Source organism: Chiloscyllium plagiosum, chromosome 37 (assembly GCF_004010195.1).
Source record: "Chiloscyllium plagiosum isolate BGI_BamShark_2017 chromosome 37, ASM401019v2, whole genome shotgun sequence".
Taxonomy (NCBI): domain Eukaryota; kingdom Metazoa; phylum Chordata; class Chondrichthyes; order Orectolobiformes; family Hemiscylliidae; genus Chiloscyllium; species Chiloscyllium plagiosum.
Window position 1 is genome coordinate 9,401,307 of NC_057746.1, and position 22,775 is coordinate 9,424,081.

Genomic DNA, 22,775 nt, shown 5'->3' on the forward strand with positions numbered 1-22,775 from the left:
AGGTAGTAATCTGCTTTCCTGTTCTTGCCACCAAAGTGGATAACCATTCATTTATCCACATTAAACTGCATCTGCCATGCATCTGCCCACTCATCTAACTTGTCCAGGTCACCCTGTAATCTCCTAACATCCTCATCACATTTCACCCTGCCACCCAGCTTTGTATCATCAGCAAATTTGCTAATGTTATTGCTGATACCATCTTCTATATCATTAACATATATTGTAAAAAGCTGCGGTCCCAGCACGGATCCCTGCGGTACCCCACTGGTCACTGCCTGCCATTCCGAAATGGAGCCGTTTATCACTACCCTTTGTTTCCTGTTTGACCTGTTACAGAGGAGGTGGGACTTATACTTGTCCTTTAGTGGTGGGGGTCAGAAGCAGTGTCTTGGCTGTGAGGTTGATGGTTTGCTAGTGGTTTTGGGGGACTTGTAAAACTAGGATGTCAGTGGCATGGAAAATCAAATATAGTTTCAGCAGGAGGGAAGCAAACCTCAAAATGGAGCGCAGAATGTTAGGAAGGGCAATAGAAGGCTGAGAAACAAAACAAAGGAAATATTCGGAGGTTAGTAGTATTTTGTTTTTTATTCATTCACAAGATGTGAGTGCCACTGGCTGGGCCAGCATTTATTGCCCATCCCTATTATGTGGTGGTGAGGTGGTTCTTAAACTGTTGCATTCCATTTGCTGTGGGTGGACCCAAAATGCCATTTGGGAGGGAATTCCAGGATTATTTCTCAGTAAGACTGAATATACAACTAAACATTTCCAATTCAGGATTGTGAGAGTCACCTTGGATGGGATTTGTGGGTAGTGATGTTTCCATGTATCTGCTGCCCTGGTCTTTCAAGATGGTCACGGGTTTGGAAGGTGCTATCTAAAGAGCCTTGGTGAATTTCTGCAGTCTACCTTGTAGATGGAATGCACTACTACCACTAAATGTTGGTGGTAGAAGGGCTGAATGTTTGCTATTATGATACAGAGTTGTTTTGTACTCAATGGTCATAGATTCATACAGCATGGAAACAGACTTTTCAATCCATCCAGTCAATGCTGAACATAATCCCAAACTAAACTAGGCTCACATGCCTCCTCCTAGCCCATATTCAAATCTTTCCTATTCATATACTTATCCAAATGTCATTTAAACACTGTAATTGTACCCACATTCACAACTTCATTAGGAAATTCATACCACACGTGAACTACCATTTGCATGAAACATTTGCCCCTCATGTCTTTTTCAAATCTCTCTCCACTCACTTGTTGTTGGAAATGCAATAATCCAGCAAGTGGGGACCATTCCATCACATGCCTGACTTGTGCCTTGTTGATGATCCACAGGCATGCGGGAGTCAGAGGTGAGCTTTTCGCTGAAGGACTCCTAGACTCTAATCTGCTTCTGTAGCCACAGCATTTATATGGCTGGTCCAATTAATTTCTGATCAGTTGTAACCCCCAGGAAGTTGCTAGTGGGGCAATTCAATGATGTAAATGTCGTTGAATGTCAAGGGGTGATTGTCTCTTTTTGGAGATGGTCATTGCCTGGCACTGTGTGGTCCAAATATTATTTTCCACTTTTCTAGGTCTTGCATTTGGACATGGACTGCTCCAATATTTGGGGAGTTGCCAGCAATGCTGGACTTTGTGTGATCATCAGTAAACATCCTCATTTCTGACCTACTGCTGGTGGGAAGGCCATTAGTGAAGCAGTTGAAGATGCTTGGTGCAAAGACACTACCCGGAAGAACTCCTGCAGAGGTGTCCGTGAGCTGAGATGACTGATATCCAACATCAAAACTTATCATAATTTGTGCTGGATATGATTCCAAACACTGTAGACATCACCTGCTGATTCTCAATGTTCCAATTTTGTTAGTGCTCTTGGATGCAACACTCAATCATATACAATCAATTTAAACAGTTGAAAGTAGAACACTACAGTTCTTACTATACATGGTTAAAGAAAGTCAGAAACAGTCACTTACCTTTCTGATTAACAGGGTATTTTGGGTGGGATACAGAATGGAGTAAAGAAGGAGCTACATTGATAAATAATCACAGCTTCTTTTGTATTATAGATTTCAAAACATTTCTTCTGATCTTAACTCCATTCGTTGACAGCATTATGCTAATTTACTGAATTAATAATCCAGACCCCTTACTAATTTTCCAGAAATACAAATGCAAATCTCAGCATGGCAGTCTGAGATGCAACTAATTAGTAAATCCAAAATAAAATTCTGGTTGCACTAATAACTTCTGACCCAAAAACCACCACTTACAAAACAGCCGTACCTTTAGGAGGTTGGAGAAGAAGGATTTGTTATCATGAATGAAATTTAAGCAAGGACACATTAAAAGTGTTTAAAATTAAGTGGCGTCTTCCTTGCGTAACTGAGGAGAATGTCTTTTCATTGGTGAGAGGGTACACAATCAAGGACATGTAGTTAACAAAAGAAACAGGGGGAAAGAGGCAAACTCTTTAACACAAAAGCTAATAGAATGTGGACTGTATTGTCAGAAAATATAATGCTAACAGATTCAATGGTAATTTACAAAAGGAAACTTGATATTTAGTTGAAGAGTAAAGCATTGCAATGATGTAGAACTAATTACCGTTTTTAAAAATCCACACTGGTGTGATGGGTAGAGTGGCCTTTTTCAGTCCAATTTCAATAAATCCTCACACTTTATACAAATGTCTGATTACATGTGAATTTTAGTAAAAAGATTTCTCCAACTTTCCACTCCTCATTCCACTGACCCCTCCAAGTCTGTGCACTTCTATTAATGCCTCAGCATCCTTATATGATATGTACCCTGATAGAATATTGTAAACCACTGAGATTCCCATTTAAAAAAAGCCCCCATACTTTTAGCTGTCCTGACACTGTTCCACGTGGACTCACAATCTTCATTGAAGTCTGATTTGTCCTTATCTCCAAAGAAAAGCATGCTTGTTAGGTTTTTCTGCCTCCAGTTGAATAGACACTCAGTTTCGAATGAGGAACCCATTGCCAGCTGGTGACTGAGCAGTTCAGTTCTAAACATAATATGCAGTTACACGCTGAGCTGATCTTTCCCTCATCAGGGATTATTTCCACCGGAGCAGAAAAGGCTCAGGAGACTTTTAATAGAGTTAAAAATAAAATGAAGTTGACAGGGAAGGCTGATTTCTACACTGCTGCGGAATGCTCCTTCAGATGGGATCTGAAGAGTGTGGCAAAGAACACAGGCAGACATGCTCTTTCTTCCTGTAGAGAAAAACTTAGTCATATTTCATCCCTCCTGAAACGACAAGTTGGTCAGCAGCCAACAGGTTTTGGACATATAAAACAATTGACAAAGTTGTAAATGGATTTGATCTATTTCTCCACTGTCAGAAGCTGCTTAAAGCAGAATTTGGGAGTTCAATGGTCATATTTAGTTGAATTGAATTGAATTGAATTGAATTGAACTGAATTGAATTGAATTTATTGTCCCGTGTACAGAGGCACAGTGAAAAGCTTTCTCTTGCGAGCAGCACAGGCAGATCACATAGTTAAATGGCATAGCTAAGTGAATGATAGGTAAACAGCGGCAGAAACAAAAGCACAGGTACAGACGAATGTTTAGAGTTTGAGAGTCCATTCAGTATTTGAACAACAGTAGGGCACAAACTGTTACGAAACCAGCTTACGCATGTGTTCAGGTTTCTGTACCTTCTCCCCGATGGTAGAGATTGTAGAAAAGCATTGCCAGGGTGGGATGTATCTTAAGTTGAAAAATAGCTGAAGGATGTAATAGTGAAATAATTGTGAAAAGAAATTCCAGCATTGACCAGATTAGCTGGAACCAGAAATGGCCTGAAAAAAGTCAGCAATGATCATGGCTGATGACCAACCACAGGTTTCCCAGAGCAGCCCAGAGGAAGGTGGCAGTGTCTAATATCACAGCAGCTTCCTCCAGGATGAGAACAGATTATATATATTGTGCTGACTACCCGAAAGCCAATGATGGCCACATCTCGGGAGTGAATAGGATAAAAGCAGCAGCAATTTCCTGATTGTACACTCCTCAATATTTCTGACACTCCAACATAGACAATACAGCGTACATTTTTCAAAATGTATTGAACGTTAGGATCCTTATCCTTTATGGATGACTTGGACATTGGTTTGCAAGGCACAGTTTCAATGTTTGCAGATGACATGATACTTGAAAGAATTTGAATTAATTTTGATTCGTGTTAAATTTCAAAAGGACAGGAGGAATTGTCATAAAAGTGATGGATGAATTGTATATTAGAGAACTGTGAGATAATTCATTTTGGGAGGAAGAATAGGGACAGGTAATGTAAAATAAAGGGTACAATTCCGCAGGATGGTGCAGGAGCACAGGGGCCTGTATATACATGTGCAAAAATCATGGAATCAGCAGAGAAGATTTGGAAATGCAGTTAAAATGCAGATGGGATGCTAAGTTTTATGAACAGGGGCAAGACTACAAAGGTCTCCATTGCTGTAACCATTCTCTGATATGATGATTTATTTGCCAATTTTGCATTGTATTTTATTTGGTTCACACTGGCCACCTTAAACACTATTTGTTATTTGAATTGCTTAATTCTAACAATGGAAGAAGGAGTGGTCATCAAGACTGTTAGTAACTTTAAATCCTAATTTTTACCAGCTTTGCTCCATGTATTTATGAATATCACTTTAAAATAGCAACTTAGCTGCTCCACTCTCCTCGGTGATGGTTTTTAATCTGCAACTCATTGTATGGCCCAAGAATTCAGGCACTTACTTCTGCAGTAAAACAAGAACCTCAGCCAGAGCCAGTTTCCTTTGGTAAATGCGACTGGGTGGTTAACGATGGGAGCAGATTGTTAACAATTTGAATCGCTTCTACCATTTTTGAAAGTTGTTACACTCAAGTTAAAATTTAATGTTTTCCTTTGGTGAAAGTGATTTTTAGTTTACGCCTTGGTCCCTATTGGTAAAAGGTTAGTGGTGGTGGGCAACTCTTAGTTCCCAGTTCACATTAACCAGTTGAGGTTTCATATCCTCCTGATTGTCTAGTGTGTGCCAACACTTCAGGGTCTAAAAATCAGACGATACCCCTGATTACACAGGTTTGGAGGAATTATTCAATTGCCTCCTTACTCCAGACAAATCTTCAAAATGTGATCATTGGATATCCTTGATATCACAAACACCAAGGGCTAGAATTAGAAGCTGTCCAAAAGAAACAGCTGGAAGTACTAACCATGACTGAACTCAAATTTTCCTGTTGTGTTCAAATAAATACATTAGAGAATGGAAGGATCACACACAATTCTGTCTCGTTACAATGTTAAAAGGTCACTTCTGTTAGAAATGCAACTATCTTCTCTGACATGATTTGAAGAATCGTCCAAGGGACACAAATGTTCAGCAGTGACATTGGTGCCAGAGAACGGCCTCTGCGAGGGCCATTTGCACAACCAAAGGTTCACCGAGTTTCCAGTGCAGCAACAAATTAAATCTGAATGGTTCATTGTCAGACAGCAGACTTTTAACCAAACCAGCGTGTCAATCACTTACAATGTTACCAACCTAGAGGGAGGTGGGTTAGTGATAAACCTACTTTACTGATGCTAATCAATTATGTGACCATACAAAAAGCCCCAGGGACCTGACAAACCCACCCTTGGTCTTGCAAGCTCTCCTCACGACATGTCCTGCTGCAGTCTGCATCCCATCCCACCCCATATACCTACAGATCCATAACCCCCAAATTCAACACCACCCCCCCCCCCACCAACAATTTGCTCTATATTCACTGCAGGGAAAGATGATGCAGATATAGAAATCAAGGAAGGGTCTGTGATATACCTGAACAGATTAGCATTGTGAGAGAGAGGAGGTATTAGCAGGTTTGAAAATGAACAAATCCCAGGCCTAGATGTGATATATCCCTGGCTGGGAGAGCTGGGAGGACTTTTCAGGAGCTTTGGCATTTCAAATCCTCTCTGGCTCCTGGAAGGGAGTCTGAAGTGCAGATGTTGGCATTTGGGATCCCTATTAAACCTATGTCACTCAGTATTCCATTATTGGTATTTCCTGTACAGCGTGAAACCTCACTAACTGTGTGACAGTAGTATCTTGCCTTCCACAGGCATAAACAAACGATTTATTGAATCCTGTTTACTCGATTATGAGTGTAACATTTATCAGAAATAAGAAGATTTTGCTCTCGGAAAGTAAACTAACCCTCAGATGAAGACGGACAAGGGGCAATGGTCACCTAACATCATGAGTAGCTGCCAAAAGGATGTAGAAAATTGACTGACATAGCTTACATTACTTGCACCAGGGTAAACCAAGATCTCAGGGCAGCAGAGAATGTAGTGATTGTAATGAGGTCCGCCATGTAGACTTCATAGAATATGAATTCTCTGATTGGGGCTGTTAATCTGGTTCAGCAAGGGAGCCCTGGCTGACAGATATAAGCAGGAGTGTCAGACGTTTTGACACTGAGAGCTGGTTCTGAGGGAGCTGGACCACTGTCAAGGACTTTTCATGTGTAACTAAAACGTGACTTGGTGACAGGATACTGGCCTCTCCGGTATCACTTCAGAAGGCTCTCATCTGGTGGTCTCCATGGAACATGGTGGTCTTCATCAGGCAATCCACAGAGAGCTGTCTTCTCCAAATGGAAGATGGACCTGAAAAAGAGAAGCAAGACACAGGGAAGAGTTCCCTACCATCTTCACTTGAGAGCAGGATGCTACCTAAGTATCTTTAACATGACCAACACGTTCCACAATTTCAGCCCGTTTGTCCTCTGGTAACAGCAAACAATCCCAAGTTGTCACATTGTGTCCTTTTTAAATGTACTTAACTAATTTATCAGATCTACCATGCTGCTTCCTAACAAATTCAATAAATGTCAGAAAATTACTTACAAATCATCAACTGTCTATATGAAGTAACTGTAATCACAAACTCTCAAAAATCATTAACTAATGTGGTCCCATTATTCAAGAGGGGTAGTAGGGATAATATAGATAAAACATAGAAAAGTACAGCACAGGACAGGCCTTTTGGCCCACGATGTTGTGCCGAGGTTTAATCCTAATGTAACCTAAGCACCCCTTAACTCCCTGCTATCCATGTGCATGTCCAACAGTCACTTAAACGTCCCTAATGACACTGCTTCCACCACCACAGCTGACAATGCATTCCATGCATTCACAACTCTCTGCGTAAAGAACCTGCGTCTAACGTCTCCTTTATACCTTCCTCCTAATATCTTCAAACTATGACTCCTCTAACCAGTCAATCCTGCCCTGGGGAAAAGTCTCTGGCTATTGACTCTATCTATTCCTCTCATTATTTTGTACACCTCGATCAGGTCTCCTCTCTTCCTTCTTCTCTCCACAGAGAAAAGTCCGAGCTTATTCAACCTTTTCTCATAAGGCAAGCCCTCCAGTCCAGGCAGCATCCTGGTAAACCTCCTTTGCACCCTCTCCAAAGCCTCTGTATCTCTCCTATAGTAGGGCGACCAGAACTGGACACAATATTCCAAGTGTGGTCTCACCAGGGACTTGTAGAGCTGCAACAAAACCTCGCGGCTCTTAAACTCAATCCCCTGTTAATGAAAGCCAAAACACTATATGCTTTTTTTTAACAACCCTATCCACTTGGGTGGCAACTTTGAGGGATCTATGTATTTGCACACCCAGATCCCTCTGTTCCTCCACACTGCCAAGAATGCTGTCTTTACTTCTATATTCAGCATCACTTCGCATTTATCCAGGTTGAACTCCATCTGCCATTTCTCAGCCCAGCTCTGCATCCTGTCTATGTCACGCTGCAGCCTGCAGTAGCCCTCGATACTATCAACGACACCTCCACACCTCCAACCTTTTCATCATCTGCAAATTTACCAACCCACCCCCTCAAACTCCTCATCCAAGTCATTTATAAAAACTACAAAGAACAGAGGCCCAAGAACAGAGCCCTCGGGACCTACTCAACACTGTCTTTCAGGGAGAATACTTTCCATCTACAACCACTCTCTGTCTTCTGTCAGCCAACCAATTCTGAATCCAGATACCCAAATCTCCCTGTATCCCATACTTCCTGACTTTATGAATGAGCCTACCATGAGGAACCCTATCAAATGCCTTGCAGAAGTTCATATACACCACATCCACTGCTTGACCGTCATCATCCTGTCTTGACACCTCCTCAAAGAACTCAATAAGATTTGTGAGGCATGACCTGTTCCTCACAAAGCCATGCTGATTGCCTATAATCACACTATGCTTTGCCAAATAGTCATAAATCCTATCCCTCAGAATTCTTTCCAAAACTTTGCTGACCACAAATGTAAGACTGACTGGTCTGTAATTGCCAGGGATTTCCCTATTACCCTTCTTGAAAAGAGGAACAACATTCGCCTCCTTCCAATCCTCCGGTACAGCTCCCGTGGAGAGTGAGGAGGCAAATATCCTCGCCAGCTGCTTAGCAACCTCCTTCCTCGCTTCCCGGACCAGCCTTGGATAAATCTGATCTGGTCCCGGGGACTTATCTATCTTAATGTTTTCTGAAATTTCTAGCACATCAACTTCATCAATCTTGATCTGGTCAAGACTGTATCCCAGCTCCTCTAAGTTTTCATTTACAACAAGTTCCCTTTCCTTGGTGAAAACTGAAGCAAAAAACTCATTTAGGGTTTCCCCTATCTGCTCATACTCCACGCACAAGTTCCCTACGCTATCCCTGATCGGCCCTACCTTCTCCCTGATCATTCTCTTACTCCTCATGTATAAGTTGAAAGGCCTTTGGGTTCTCTCTAATCCTTCTTACCAAGCCTTTTTCGTGCCCTCTCCTGGATCTCCTCAGTCCATTTCTGAGCTCCTTTCTAGAAAGCCTATAATCCTCTAAAGCTGAGCTAGATCCTTGCTTCCTCCACTTTACATAAGCTGCCTTCTTCCTTTTGATGAGAGCTTTGCCAAATAGTCATAAATCCTATCCCTCAGAATTCTTTCCAAAACTTTGCTGACCACAAATGTAAGACTGACTGGTCTGTAATTGTCAGGGATTTCCCTATTACCCTTCTTGAAAAGAAGAACAACGTTCGCCTCCTTCCAATCCTCCGGTACAGCTCCCGTGGAGAGTGAGGAGGCAAATATCCTCGCCAGCGACCTCCTTCCTCGCTTCCCGGAGCAGCCTAGGATAAATCTGATCCGGTCCCGGGGACTTATCTATCTTAATGTTTTCCGAAAGTTCTAGCACATCAACTTCATCAATCTTGATCTGGTCAAGACTGTATCCCAGCTCCTCTAAGTTTTCATTTATAACAAGTCCCCTTTCCTTGGTGAAAACCGAAGCAAAAATCTCATTTTGGGATTCCCCTATCTGCTCAGACTCCACGCACAAGTTCCCTACGCTATCCCTGATCGGTCCTACCTTCTCCCTGATCATTCTCTTACTCCTCACGTATGAGTTGAAAGGCCTTTGGGTTCTCTCTAATCCTTCTTACCAAGCCTTTTTCGTGCCCTCTCCTGGCTCTCCTCAGTCCATTTCTGAGCTCCTTTCTAGAAAGCCTGTAATCCTCTAAAGCTGAGCTAGATCCTTGCTTCCTCCACTTTACATAAGCTGCCTTCTTCCTTTTGACGAGATGCTCCTCTGTTCTAGTCATCCAAGATTCCTTAATCTTACCCCTTCTTACCTGTCTCAGAAGAACAAATTTGTGCATCACTCGCAACAACTGCCCCTTAAACAGTCTCCACATGTCTGCTGTGCCCTTTCTGTGGAACAAATGCTCCCAGGCTGTACTTCCCAAATCCTGTCTGATAGTGTCATAATTTCCTTTTCCCCAATTAAATATCTTCCCTTGGTAACTGCTCCTTTCACTCTCCAAGGCTATGCTAAATGTGAGGCAGTTGTGATCACTTTCACCAAAGTGCTCTCCCACCGCGAGATCTGACACCTGTCCTGGCTCATTGCCGAGCACCAAATCAAAATGGCCTCTCCCCTCGTTGGTCTGTCTACATAATCCAGGAAGATGCAGACTAGTGAGTCTAACAGAGAGTCACAGAGTCATAGACCTGCATGGAAACAGACACTTCGACTCAACTTGTCCATGCCAACCAAATTTCCTAAATTAATCTAGTCCCATATGCCAGCATCTGGCTCATATCCCTCTAAACCCTTCCTATTCATATACCCCCCTATAAATGTTGTAATTTTACTAGACTCCACCACTTCCTCTGGCAAAATCATTCCATTCATGTTCCACCCTCTGCATGAAAAAGTTGCCCCTTAGGTCTCTTTTAAATCATTCTTCTCTCACCTTAAACCTATGCTCTCTAGTTTTGGACTCCCCCAGCCCTGGGAAAAGACCTTGACTATTCACCCTATCCATACCCCCCCCCCACTGATTTTATAAACCTCTACAAGGTCAGCCCTCAGCCTCCGACACTTCAGGGAAAATAGTCCCAGCCTATTCAGCCTTTCCTTATAGCTCAAACCCTCCAACCCTGACAACATCCTTGTAACTCTTTTATGAACCCTTCCAAGTTTCACAACATTATTTCTACAGGAGGGAGACCAGAATTGCACGCAGTCTTCCAAAAGTGGCGTAACCAATGTCCTGTACAGCCGCAACATGACTTGTGTGGTGGGGGTATAATTGGAAACATTTCTGATGGACAAAATTAACTTCAGAGGCAAGGATCAATCAAGGATTGTCAGCATAGCTTTAAGGGGGACTACATGCCTAAAAAATTTGAATTTTTTTGAGGTGGTTCCGTGGTGTGTAGATGTGGGTAGTGCAGTTTATAAGTCTGTGTGGACATTAGTAAGATTTTTGACAAAGTTTTATATGGCAGACTAGTTAGGAAGGTAAGTGTCCATGGGATCCAGGGCAATTTGGTAAATTGGAATTGGCATATTGGCAGGATGTGGAGTGTAAAAGCTGGAAAAGGTTCTTGTGACTGGAAGCCTGTGACTAGTGCATACCACAGGGTTCAGTGCCTGTTCCTTGCTGTTTGTAATCTACATTAATAGTTTAGATATGAAGGGAGGAGATATGATCTGTAAGTTTGTGCAGTGGTAAATAGTGAGGAGGAATGCTTGAGGGTACAGAATACATGGTCAGATGGGCTGAAGAGTGGCAAATGGGATTTAATCCTGAAAAGTGTGAGATGGTGCATTTTGGGAGAACTGCCAAAGCAAGGAAGTATAGTTAGAATGGACTATGGTAGTTCAGAAGATTCAAGAGACCTTCAAGTGCATGTCCAAGGCTGTTAAGAAGACATATAGGATACTTGCCTTGCATTAAATACAAGAGCAGGGAGATTATGATGCAGCTGTAAAAGACATTGATCCATAGTTGGAGGACTGTGTGCAGTTCTGGTTGCCGCAGTATAGGATGGATATAGTTGCACAAGAGAGGGAGATTCACCAGGGTGTTGCCTGAGCTGGAATGATGCAGCAATGATGAGAGACTAGGTAGGCTGAGATTGCTAAGAGCACAGAAGGCTGACTGGGGACAGGGTTGAGATGTACAAATAATCAGGAGCATAGATGAGGAGAAAATTATTCCTGTTCGTAGAGGGGCCAATAACCATGGTGCACAGTTGTAAGCTAAGGAGCTGAAAGTTAGAGGAGATTTGAAGCAATATGTTTTTCAGCTGGAACATTGTGGGTATCTTGAACTCACTGCCTAAAAGAGTGATGGAGGTGGGAATCAACAAGATATTGAAGAAATATTTAGATGAGCACTTGAAAAGCTAAAGCATAGAAGGTCATGAAGCAACTGCTAGGAAATGGGATTAGAAAGATGTTTGATGACCATTGTGGAAATAATGGTCTGAATAGCCATTTCCTGGGCTGTAAAAGGCTCTATGTCTCTATGATTGCGTGTTATTAGGTCACCCTGTGGCCTTTTCGACACAAAAGAGACCCAGCTTGTTGATCCTTTCCTGTTATGTATGCTTGTGCAATATTATTGTAGCCTCTACTCCCTCTCCATCCCCTCGATAATATTTTCATTATACCCAAATGTGAACAGTACTAGTCTCATAAATTCATTGAGTTAAATGTATTTTTGTTATGATCTACACATTATTATTTGGTTTGAAATACTATAATGCTTATGAGCTGTATTGAATAAATTTGGATTTCTGGCAGGTTTTCTGAAGAGGAAAGTGTTAAAGAGCCATGATAGTTGAAACATGAACATATCTGCAGAGGGCGGATGTGGGTTTCAGTTCTGATGACTCACTCAAGGGTGAAGATAAGTAACCACTAAAGTGCAGTAAGTCACAGTTATTGATGATAGTTCAGGTCAAAATAAAAGAGACCTTAGCATGGTTATAAGCTGTAAAAATGCAACTTGGAGGGATAGAAAAAATGTATCAAGAGTACTGAGGGTTAAAATGAGCAACAAGCAAAACAATTGAGGTGACAGTTGTCATGGTTGAGAAGAGACAAAACTATGGGTTCCCTCACTGGACAGTGAGAAGGAAGGTGGATGAAATGTGTAGTTTAGTGCAGAATTGAAGAAAAAATTAGCCTCTACCTTCTTTCTCTCTGTGTCCCATTGAAGTCATAAATAGTCACACAGAAGAGATGAAAGTGATTCTATGACAGGTTTGTGCGTAGATATTGTTGCCTCGAAAGTGGTCAGTTAATCTGGTCATACAGCTTTCTCAACTGGATCTCCAGATGTGACAAAAATTACAGAATGGTGATGAATCACACAAGAGTACCATGGTGTGCTCATCTGTAGAAGCAAGAAATAAATTAGAAAGAGGGTTTTATTCAGATATACCTGATTTTCAAATCTCCCTGTGAGTTTAGAAAAATGACAAGTTTGAGACAGACACAATTTAACCTGTACCCTTAGATATCTGAACATAAAATTTGAGCGGTACATACATCAAAACCATCCCAATGTTCGACCCAATTCCCATGTTTCTGTGATAGTCCTGCGTTCTCCCCATTACCTTGAGTCAATTCCAAGCTAATCCCACTGCTCTACTCTCTCCTCATCGACCTATAAGAACCCCAAATAAATCCCATTGCTCCACTCTCTTTCCATAGATCCCAAAAAACTTACTATTATACTCTCTCCTCCTATCCCACTGCTGCCTCACAGCACCTGGGTTCAATTCCAACCTCAGGCAACTGTCTGTGTGGAGTTTGCAAATTTTCCCCGTGTCTGTGTGGGTGTTCTCTGGGTGCTCCGGTTTCCTCCCACAATCCAAAGATGTGCAGGTTAGGTGAATTGGCCATGCTAAATTGTCTATAGTGTTCAGGGATGTGTAGGTTCGGTGCATTAATCAGGGGGTAAATGTAAAGTGGGAGGGTCTGGGTGGGTTAATCTTTGGAGGGTCAGTTGGACCAAATGGCCTGTTTCTACACTATATGGATTCTATGATATCCCTGTTTTCTGGAATCAGCTTTTGTCCCGGTTCTTATTTTACTAGACTACATTTGCCCCAGAAATCAGCTAAGTATCAATTTCAGGGAGGTTCATGAAGACTTGCATTCTGTGATTCCCAGCATGTTTTCTCTCCCATTTTTACTTTGCTCACCTCATTAAGTGTACACCATGAATTCACAGGGACGATCTTATACGATCCAGTGAAACATTCGCTGATGCTGGGACATTCTGGCATTCACAGCACTGGCAGTATGTTTATTTCTGGCTGTACCCTTTGTCAAACTCTGCCTGTCTGCTCTTCAGCAACCACTTGAGTCATTGCGGTGTTCTCGATTTGCAGGAATGTGCAGAAGTGTTGCAAGAAGCTTAGGGATCTTCTTTATTCCTCAACAGTAAATGTCCCCATCTCCTCTTTGGTACATCATGTAAATTCCAACCCTGCCATTATACTCACCTTCCACCAAAGCTGATGGTCTATCACTCTCAGTATTGCATGCATTATCTTCCTTCAACTGCTTTCATCCTGTTTCCCCCAAACTATTAACCATTGCTTCACTCTGCACTTTCTAGTCACTCACTCAGGCCACCTCACAACCTTTCTTGTCTGATGACCCTGACTGACAATAGGCCCACTTGACTGTTCATTGCTGCCGAACATGACAAGCCACCTGGCTGTTTGACCATTATAAAATGTGAGCCAAAGCAAGGTAGAGAATATATGCTGTGAGTGTCCAAGTAAGCACAAGGTGAGGGAGTGTTACAAAAACAAGCTCAGAGCTCAGAGCCGATCCCCTGTTCCTGACAATGTCAATGACTGCAATGTCAAGATGCCAGTGAGCTCCAAAGTGCTGGACTGTTTTGTAAATACGTGTTATGGTGAGGGGATGAAGCTGCTGTTTTGCCAATGGCTGAAGATGATAGGTGCAGGTGGTCACTGGGCATGGAGTCTGCGCTGGGTTATTGTTGACCATGATGGAGGCTTGGAGAAGATGTTGGAGAGCTGCAGCCACCAAATACCTATTCAGCTTTCCATTTTTCAAACTGTCACCACCTAGTTTCTCCATATGACCTGGGAAACTCGCAATTTTAAACAAGGCAAGATTAAGTAATAATCAGACATTAATACATGAGAACAGGCCTCTTGCTGCTAACCAGCCTGACTCTCACTGAGACATTAAAACCTTGTGTGGAAGATGGGACTTTGATTTTTCCAACATTGAGGATCTTGTTTTTTTCAATTTTCACCATACGTTCTAAACTGACTTGCCTATGCCCACCTCACTCAGGGGCAGGGAAGATTCTGTCACCATTCAACATAACCCCCCCCTTCTTTCCAGTCCTGCTTGCTTTCCCTATTTCTGCACTTGCTTATGAGGTATTTCATGCAGTATCTTCCAGATCTCATGAAAGGCCAGTTACCAGAAACATTCGGCTGAATCTTTGGCTTGTTGCTCAGAGTCAGTTTCATCGAATTTCAAGGAGGAGTTCTGATTAGATTAGATTAGATTCCCTACAATGTGGAAACAGGCCCTTCAGCCCAACAAGTCCACATCGACTCTCCGAAGAGTAACTCACCCAGACCCATTTCCCCTTTGACTAATGCAGCTAACACTATGGGCAATTTGAATGGCCAATTCATCTGACCTGCACATCTTTGGACTGTGAGAGGAAATCGGAGCACCCAGAGGGGACCCACGCAGATACTGTGTGCAAACTCTGCACAGACAGCCACCAAAGGCTGGAATCGATACTGGGTCCTTGGTGCTGTGAGGCAGTAGTGCTAACCACTGAGCCATCGTGCCACCCATTCTCTCCGAAAGGCCTAACGAGTCTCCTGATTCAATTATCAAATCCCACCTCATTAGCTACTGAGCCTGCTGCTGTGGTGCACGACTCGTGGGCGGCACGGTGGCACAGTGGTTAGCACTGTTGCCTCACAGCGCCAGAGACCCGGGTTCAATTCCCGCCTCAGGCGACTGACTGTGTGGAGTTTGCACGTTCTCCCCGTGTCTGCGTGGGTTTCCTCCGGGTGCTCCGGTTTCCTCCCACAATCCAAAAAATGTGCAGGTTAGGCAAATTGGCCATGCTAAATTGCCCGTAGTGTTAGATGAAGGGGTAATGGGTCTGGGTGGGTTACGCTTCGGCGGGTCGGTGTGGACTTGTTGGGCCGAAGGGCCTGTTTCCACACTGTAAGTAATCTAATCTAATCTAATCATCTAACACTAGCCCACTTTTGCCACTCTGCTCTTAATTCGCAGCTTGTGTCACCAAAGCAGATGACCTCGGGTCTTTTCGCATGGCTGTTTGTGGAAGCTTGCTGTGCACAAAACGGTTCCCCAATTTCCCTCATTGAAAGAATGGTTAGTAGTAAAGTGTACCCCTGCTGCAAAAAACAGTCTCCACTCCCTGGTAACTAGTGACCAGAATAATCTTTTCAGTCCGACTGGATCCAGTTATCAGACCTGCTGCAAATGAGCGTCAATAGCTAGCATCAGCACAGCGTGGTATTCAATTGCACGCCAGATTATGTTACTGTAGCAGGAGCTTCTCTGCTGGTTAAACAGTGGGTCTTTACAACATGCTGCTTGTTACTTTACTGCACGTTTACTGTGTGTTCATAGTCTCCTCAGGTAAGCAGTTCAAACAGCTGACATATGTGGATAGAATTGAAAGTTACCCCAAGATTTCAGCGTCAAAATATAGCATTGAGAGTCTGTTCAGGCTTTGAATGTTTCATTGTCCTGGGTGTGTGAATGATCCAGGGCAAGGGTCCTCTCTGTACCAGGAGTAAGAGAATTGCTGCCAGAAGTTGTGATAAAGATTCGTTTGCTAAGCTCAGGATCCGGGCAGCTGTTTGTGGAGATATATCTATTGTCAATGAAGTCTTAGAGCTGTAACTTGGAATTCGAATGAAAAGAAGTGAAGGTGAGGGGAGGGGAGAATAATTGGGAATGCTAATGGAATTTAAAGGGAGGAATGACATTATGAAGGAAACGGAGAGAAAATGTAAAATGGCAAGGTCAGGGAAAGGAACTCTGCACCACACTTGGGTGATGTTTTAAGGAATGTTTTACTCATGCCAAGGTCAAGGTCAGCATCTGAACCTGAACTGAGGAACAGAAGTGAAACCAACCCACAATTGTGGCATTGAAGTGGGGGTGGCAGGAAAGGGAGGGGGGGGGGTGGGAGATGGTGGAAGTAGAGGGATGGGCCATTTCGGCTGAAGGGAGGGGCAAGGTTGGCTTGCATTTCAGCAGCAGCTAAAGTGCAGTGAGTTCTTTTTATGAGTGAACGTTATTCCTTTGGCTCTGACCTTCGCCGGTTCTCGGGAAGATAGTCATTGACTATGTTGAAGGCAGAAGTCAACAGGTTTCTAGATATTCTTGACATCAAAGGATATGAGATAATCTTGGGCAAATGATGTCAAAGTCGAAGATGAGCCTGAATCTGGAATTGAGGGGCTGCTCCTTCCATTTTCCATTCCACATTTTGCTTCCTACCAATTTGCTGCTTCTGGTGGTGAGGGTGGAGGAGATCTGCCACAAACATGAGTGATGATGTGACAATGCAGAAACGGAATGCATAAATGGGTCATTGTTTGTTTTGCAGGAGGTGACCGATGGTGTCCCATGAGGCTCTGTGCTGGAGCTTTGACTGTTCCCTTTTGACATAGATGAGGGGAATGCAGGCACGGTAGCTCAATTTTCAAGTGACACAAAGCTAAGTAAGAAAGAATGCTGTGAAGAAAGCACAAGGAGCAGACTCTTCCCAGCCCCTGAACGATGCAGGGAAGTAGGGGAAATTGCAGCAGATGGCCAGCAAGCAGCATATCAACATCAAGAGCAACAGGTTCCACTTTCCAACGAAGTGTTTAAGATTGAATGGTGAGAGGTCTACTCACTACCACCTCACTATTAGTTAAATTCACTTCAATATTACCCAGTTTCCCACTCTCCCATTTGATGGACAGAAACTGAATGATGTTAACTAATTTCTAACTAATCTGATTTAATGCAGTCAGATGCACCCTAAGTACAGTGACAAGTTTTGCTTTGCTAGCAGTACAAGCAGATCATAGCAAACAAGGGCATGCAAATCATAGGATGCTAAGACAGAGCGGGGCATACAGGAGGTGCACAATTCCAAACACAAAAGTCAGAACCGTTTTTTAGCAGCTCCAGCTAGCTGCTAACTCCTCTGGATGTCTGTCTTGGACACACTTGATAGGCATCAAGTGCATGGACCCCCATCTGCAGAATTTGATATCAAACTTGTATGAGCCTCACTGCACCCTCATGATCCATCTCTGATCCACTAATAGAATTTCTCTGCACTTTAGTCTTGCACCTTTAATTGGAAGGTAACTGCAAGGACACATTGGGTGCAGGGATAGCACCCAGCACATGGACTGGACCGGGCTGCATCTTGGGGTTTGCTCAGTTGTTCTCTGAGTACTCATTGATTTTGTGTCTACTTTGATGCCTTGCCTTGCATTATTGCATTTCACATTGTAACAGCACCTTTGAATGGCCCAGTTCTGCTCCTATGTCTCATCTGAGATATGGGGTATACATGTTACTGCACAGCACTGTGCTATGTCAGTTTCACAGCTACAGCATACAGCAGCAGATTTCACAGCAAACTTACTCCGAGTGCTTGAATCAAATGGCTGTGCCTCAAAGTTTAAAGGGAGTAGTCCTCAGACATGTCAAAGTTGGTGCTGGGAGCTGTCTGCTCACAGCTCAGAGGCTTGGGCATGGTCAGCCATCTGTTTGCGGCAGTCAGGATCAGGGGGTCTGTCTCGCCATAGTTCAGAGAGGAAATAATGGGCAGTCCGCAGGTGGATGTCAGGGGATTCATTGGAAGGCAGCTGGGGAGTTTATCAGAGATTAGTCAGAGTCAGGTCAATCATCATTTGGGGCTGTTCCTCCACATTGACAAGGGCAGTAGGCCACTGTCAGTCCTTGAGGTCAATGGAATGAAAATGAAGGGAACACTTGGAAAGTGGGACAACTCAATACTGGGGATTGGACGCAAGTGGGCAAGCTTGGCGAAGGGAGGAATTTGGAAATATAAGCATTTGGATATTTAAACATCAATTACTTACAGTATGGAAACAGGCCCTTCAGCCCAACAAGTCCACACCGACCCTCTGAAGAGCAACCCACCCAGACCCATTCCCCTATATTTAGCCCTTCGTCTAACACTACGGGAAATTGAGCATAGCCAATTCACTTAACCGGCACATTTTTGGACTGTAGGAGGAAACCAGAGCAAACCCACGCAGATATGGGGAGAATGTGCAAACTTCACACAGACAGTTACCTGAGGCGGGTATTGAACCCAGGTCTCTGGTGCTGTGAGGCAACAGTGCTAACCACTGTGCCACCGTGCTGCCCAAATGTGCAATGAAGTGTTCGCAGTGCCTTGCTACGTGCAAGGTAAAGGAGATACCCTAGACTGTCAGCCATTGACCAGTTGCAAAGCTAGGCTACAAAGATGTTAAATGTCATGGACCCCGAGATATCCTGGCAGTGGCAAATACTTCGGCTTATGGTGAGTGGGAGCATAGAATGAGTTGGGTGCCATAAGGATATGGTGCAGAGTTAATGATGTGAGTTTGGGACAATAGCTGTATCACTCACAAAGCAATATTTTCACTGCATATGTTTGAAAATAATAAACCAAATCAAAATCAAAACCTACTCAGCTCTTGGAGTGTCTACCTAAAATGACACTTAGCCAATTTCAAATAAGATTCAGCCCAAGGAGATTGCAGACAGTTACAAATAGTTTGAGTGAGCAGGTACAAATCTGGAAGAAGGAGTATATCATCGGAAAATACGAAATTGTTCACTTTGGCAGGAAGAATAAGAAAGCAGGGTATCACTAAAGCAGAGAGCAACTACAGAATTCTGAGGCATGGAGTGATCTCAATGTTCTTATGTATGACTCACAGAAAGTTAATATACAAGTACAGCACCTAATCAGGCAGGTTAATGCAGACTATTCATGATTACAAAATAAATTAAATATAAATGCTCTGCTTCAGGTATACAAAGCTTTTTGGTGAGACCGTATCTCAAATACTGTGCGCTGTTTACTTAAGGAAGGATGTAAATACATTGGAGAGGTGTTTTACTACATTGATACCTTGAATGAGTGGCTTGTCCAATGAGGATAGATTGGAGAGGGTAGGCTTATGTTGACTGGATATTTGCATATATTGTGGGAAATGGTGTTCTTCCTCCTCCGCAACACCCCAATCCTTCCCAAAATTCACCACTTCCTTAGAACTGATTTAAGGACTGATTTTGCTCTCCTTTTCAAGCCCGCACAGGCCTCTGTCCTTGCCATCTCTCCAGTCTCATGTCCCTACTTACTATTTTCTCTGCTCCTACTCTGTGTTATGCTTACCCACCCATCTCTATTAACTATGTCCTAGTGGTTATTCCTTCAGTCTGTCATGTCCCTGCCCTTTATCAATGCATCTGCCCTAAGTCTTCCTTCCTTCTGGAAAAAAAATTCTTGGATCTTCTTGTGTGTGATTGTCCTTTTGTGGTTTCCTTTCTGTATCTCTGCATACACAAAGAATGGTGTATTAATGTGACCTGTTGCATGCAGTAAAAACCTGTCTCCCTTGAGCCTGTTACACCACTCAATTATAGTTTAGCAGATCTTAACTGTGTGTAGTCACCTTGGTCCCATAGCTCTCAAAGAGGCACATCAGGCAGTAAAGAAGGCAACTAGTATGTCGGCCTTCATAGCGAGAATATACAGGAGCAGTGATGCCTTTCTGCAATTGTACAGGGTTGGTGAGACCACACCTGAAGAGTATTATGAGTAGTTTTCTGTTTCCTTATCTGAGGAAGGATATTCTGGCTCTGGTGGGAATGTAACAGGAGATTTACCAGTCTGATTCCCAGGATGGCAGGACTGATATATTAAGAGAGATTGGATTGGAAAGGACTACATTCACTGAAGTTTAGAAGACTGAGGGAGATCTCTTAGAAAGCTACAAAATTCTAATAGAACCAGACAGGGCAAATGCAGGAATGTTCCTAATGACTGGGCAGTACAGACCGAGGCGTCACAGTCTAGAGATAAGGGATTAGAACTGAGATGAGGAGAAATGTTTTCATCCAGAGAGTGGTGAGCTTTTGGAATTTTCTGCTGCAGAAGGTGCTGGAGACCAAAGTATTGAATGTTTTTAAGAAGGAGCTAGATATATTTCTTCAGGTGTAAGGGATCAAAGGGTATGGGAAAGAAGTGGAAAGAAGGAACTGAGTTGGATGATCAGCCATAATCATATTGAATGCAGCACAGGCTTCAAAATTCAAATGGCCTACTCCTGCTTCCATTTTCATGTAAACTCCTCGCATAGCAGAATTCTTGCAATCTGTTCCCAAACATGTCAGTGGCCCTCCAGCTTCAATTGTTTTTGCAGGGAATGAGTTGCAGATTTCTAGTCTCCTCGGCATGAAGTGCTTTCTAACATCATTGGTGCCTCATTCAGGGCTCACTCTCCAGAGAAAATTTCTTGATATTTGATCATTAAACGTGGGCCTCACTGGAAAAAAAAATGCGACATTTATTGTCCGCCACTATTCATTTCATCGATCCAACCTATCAAATTCTTAATCATTAAGATTTCGGAACCCCACACTCTTCACTATTGAAGGGAAACTTATTCTAATCTGTACAAGTCAGTCTCATATTTCAAAGTTCTGAACTCTGGAGTCAAATCACTTCACAAAAGAAATGAAGTTTTCCACAAGACACCAGTGATTAGACAGCAGACTATTTCAATGGCTGTGGGGCCTTTCAGGATGTCTTGAGGTTGGGTGAGGTCCAATGCAAATGTGAATTACTTCTGAACCTCCTCCTTCTACATTAGCAGGACGACACTGATGTTGGTGCAGATTCTAATATTGTCCTTTGCTTCATTCTCCTGCTCACAGAAACACAATGAACTTTGGAACTGCCTAATCTGTTGCTTCAGCCCAAGATCTTTTTTTCATGTCTGAGCAAATACTGTAGTTTATTGCAATCTCTGAATGAGTCAAGGCCAAAACGAACTTGTGTTTCTGCTTATACGGAGAATTAGGTGCTGAACTGATGATCCCTCAAGCACTGTCAAAGTTAACTTATCTTAAAGCATATTTTTAATAAATTGGCCTATATTGGACAATGTCAGAGTGATATCTTAACTGTCTGACTTATATGTACATATTTTGACATAATTTATTTTAAATTTGGGCTCTACATTTTTAGTTAGTAACCTCTCTTTTTTCTGTGTCTGAAGTTATTAATTAACTTACATTTCTGGAGCCATGTTGTGAACTCCATTGGTAGCCTAAGTGCTTTCTGTTTACTTTAGAAGCTTATAATCTATTAAATTGGGCAGATTAGATTAGATTAAATTCCCTACAGTAGGGAAACAAGCTCTTCGGCCCAACAAGTCCCTATCGACCCTCCAAAGAGTAACCCACCCAGACCCATTCCACTATCCTATATTTACCTCTGACTAAAGCACCAAACACTATGGGCAACTTAGCATGGCCAATTCATCTGACCCGCACATCTTTGGATGGGCAATTGTACCTCAAAACTTAAGTTTGAAATATATGGATTTTGTTTTTGTTTTCAGGTGATCAGAAACCTAACTTCGAGGGAGATTTTCGGTCTCAATTTTAGTTTGAATGGGGAAGTTTGATAAAGTCGTTAGATAGAGATGGTTACAAAAAGCAGTGTTCCTTCAAAAGGGGAGAGTATGATGAAACCAGATTACGATACAAGCAGTGAGTTAGTGATAATCCTAAAAATGAAGAGGCGACTTGACTACATTTCAGTGTATGTTAGCTCCAGGGAGAAGCTATCAATGTTTTTAATCGAGGAGTTATGTTAGTTACCTTAAATCTATTGAAGTGTTAGGAGAAGGGCGTCTTTTATGAGAACTGTACCACGGTTGCTGTTCTACAAGGTAACTGTTTTTTTGAAATTTAGGAGTGTCTTAGGATTAATGGGGTAATTCTTTTACTGTGTGTTTAAAAGGCTCAATTTGTTTTATAAGTAAATAGATTAGTTGGCTTATTCCATTTTGCTTTCATTTCTTTAGCTTAATAAACCTCCATTCTATTGCTACAACAAATTATGCAACATTTCATGTTTCTGTCTTTATGAGAGACCACTGCAGTTACCCAAAAATGAAGCAAAAATATGATCTATCAAGCCATAACATGGACTGGGATCCGACTGGTCAAATAATAACATCAACTAGCTTCATCTATGGGAGGAGAATCATACATTTAGAATTTTCTGACATGGATGTCCGGTTTCCA

At 42.6% G+C, this 22,775-nt stretch overlaps 1 protein-coding gene across 2 annotated transcripts in view; it reads left to right on the forward strand.

Annotated features, from left to right (window-relative positions):
- Positions 1-22,775, forward strand: part of LOC122541306 (major histocompatibility complex class I-related gene protein-like) — a 42,018-nt gene that overhangs the window by 5,468 nt on the left and 13,775 nt on the right. The window lies entirely within an intron of this gene.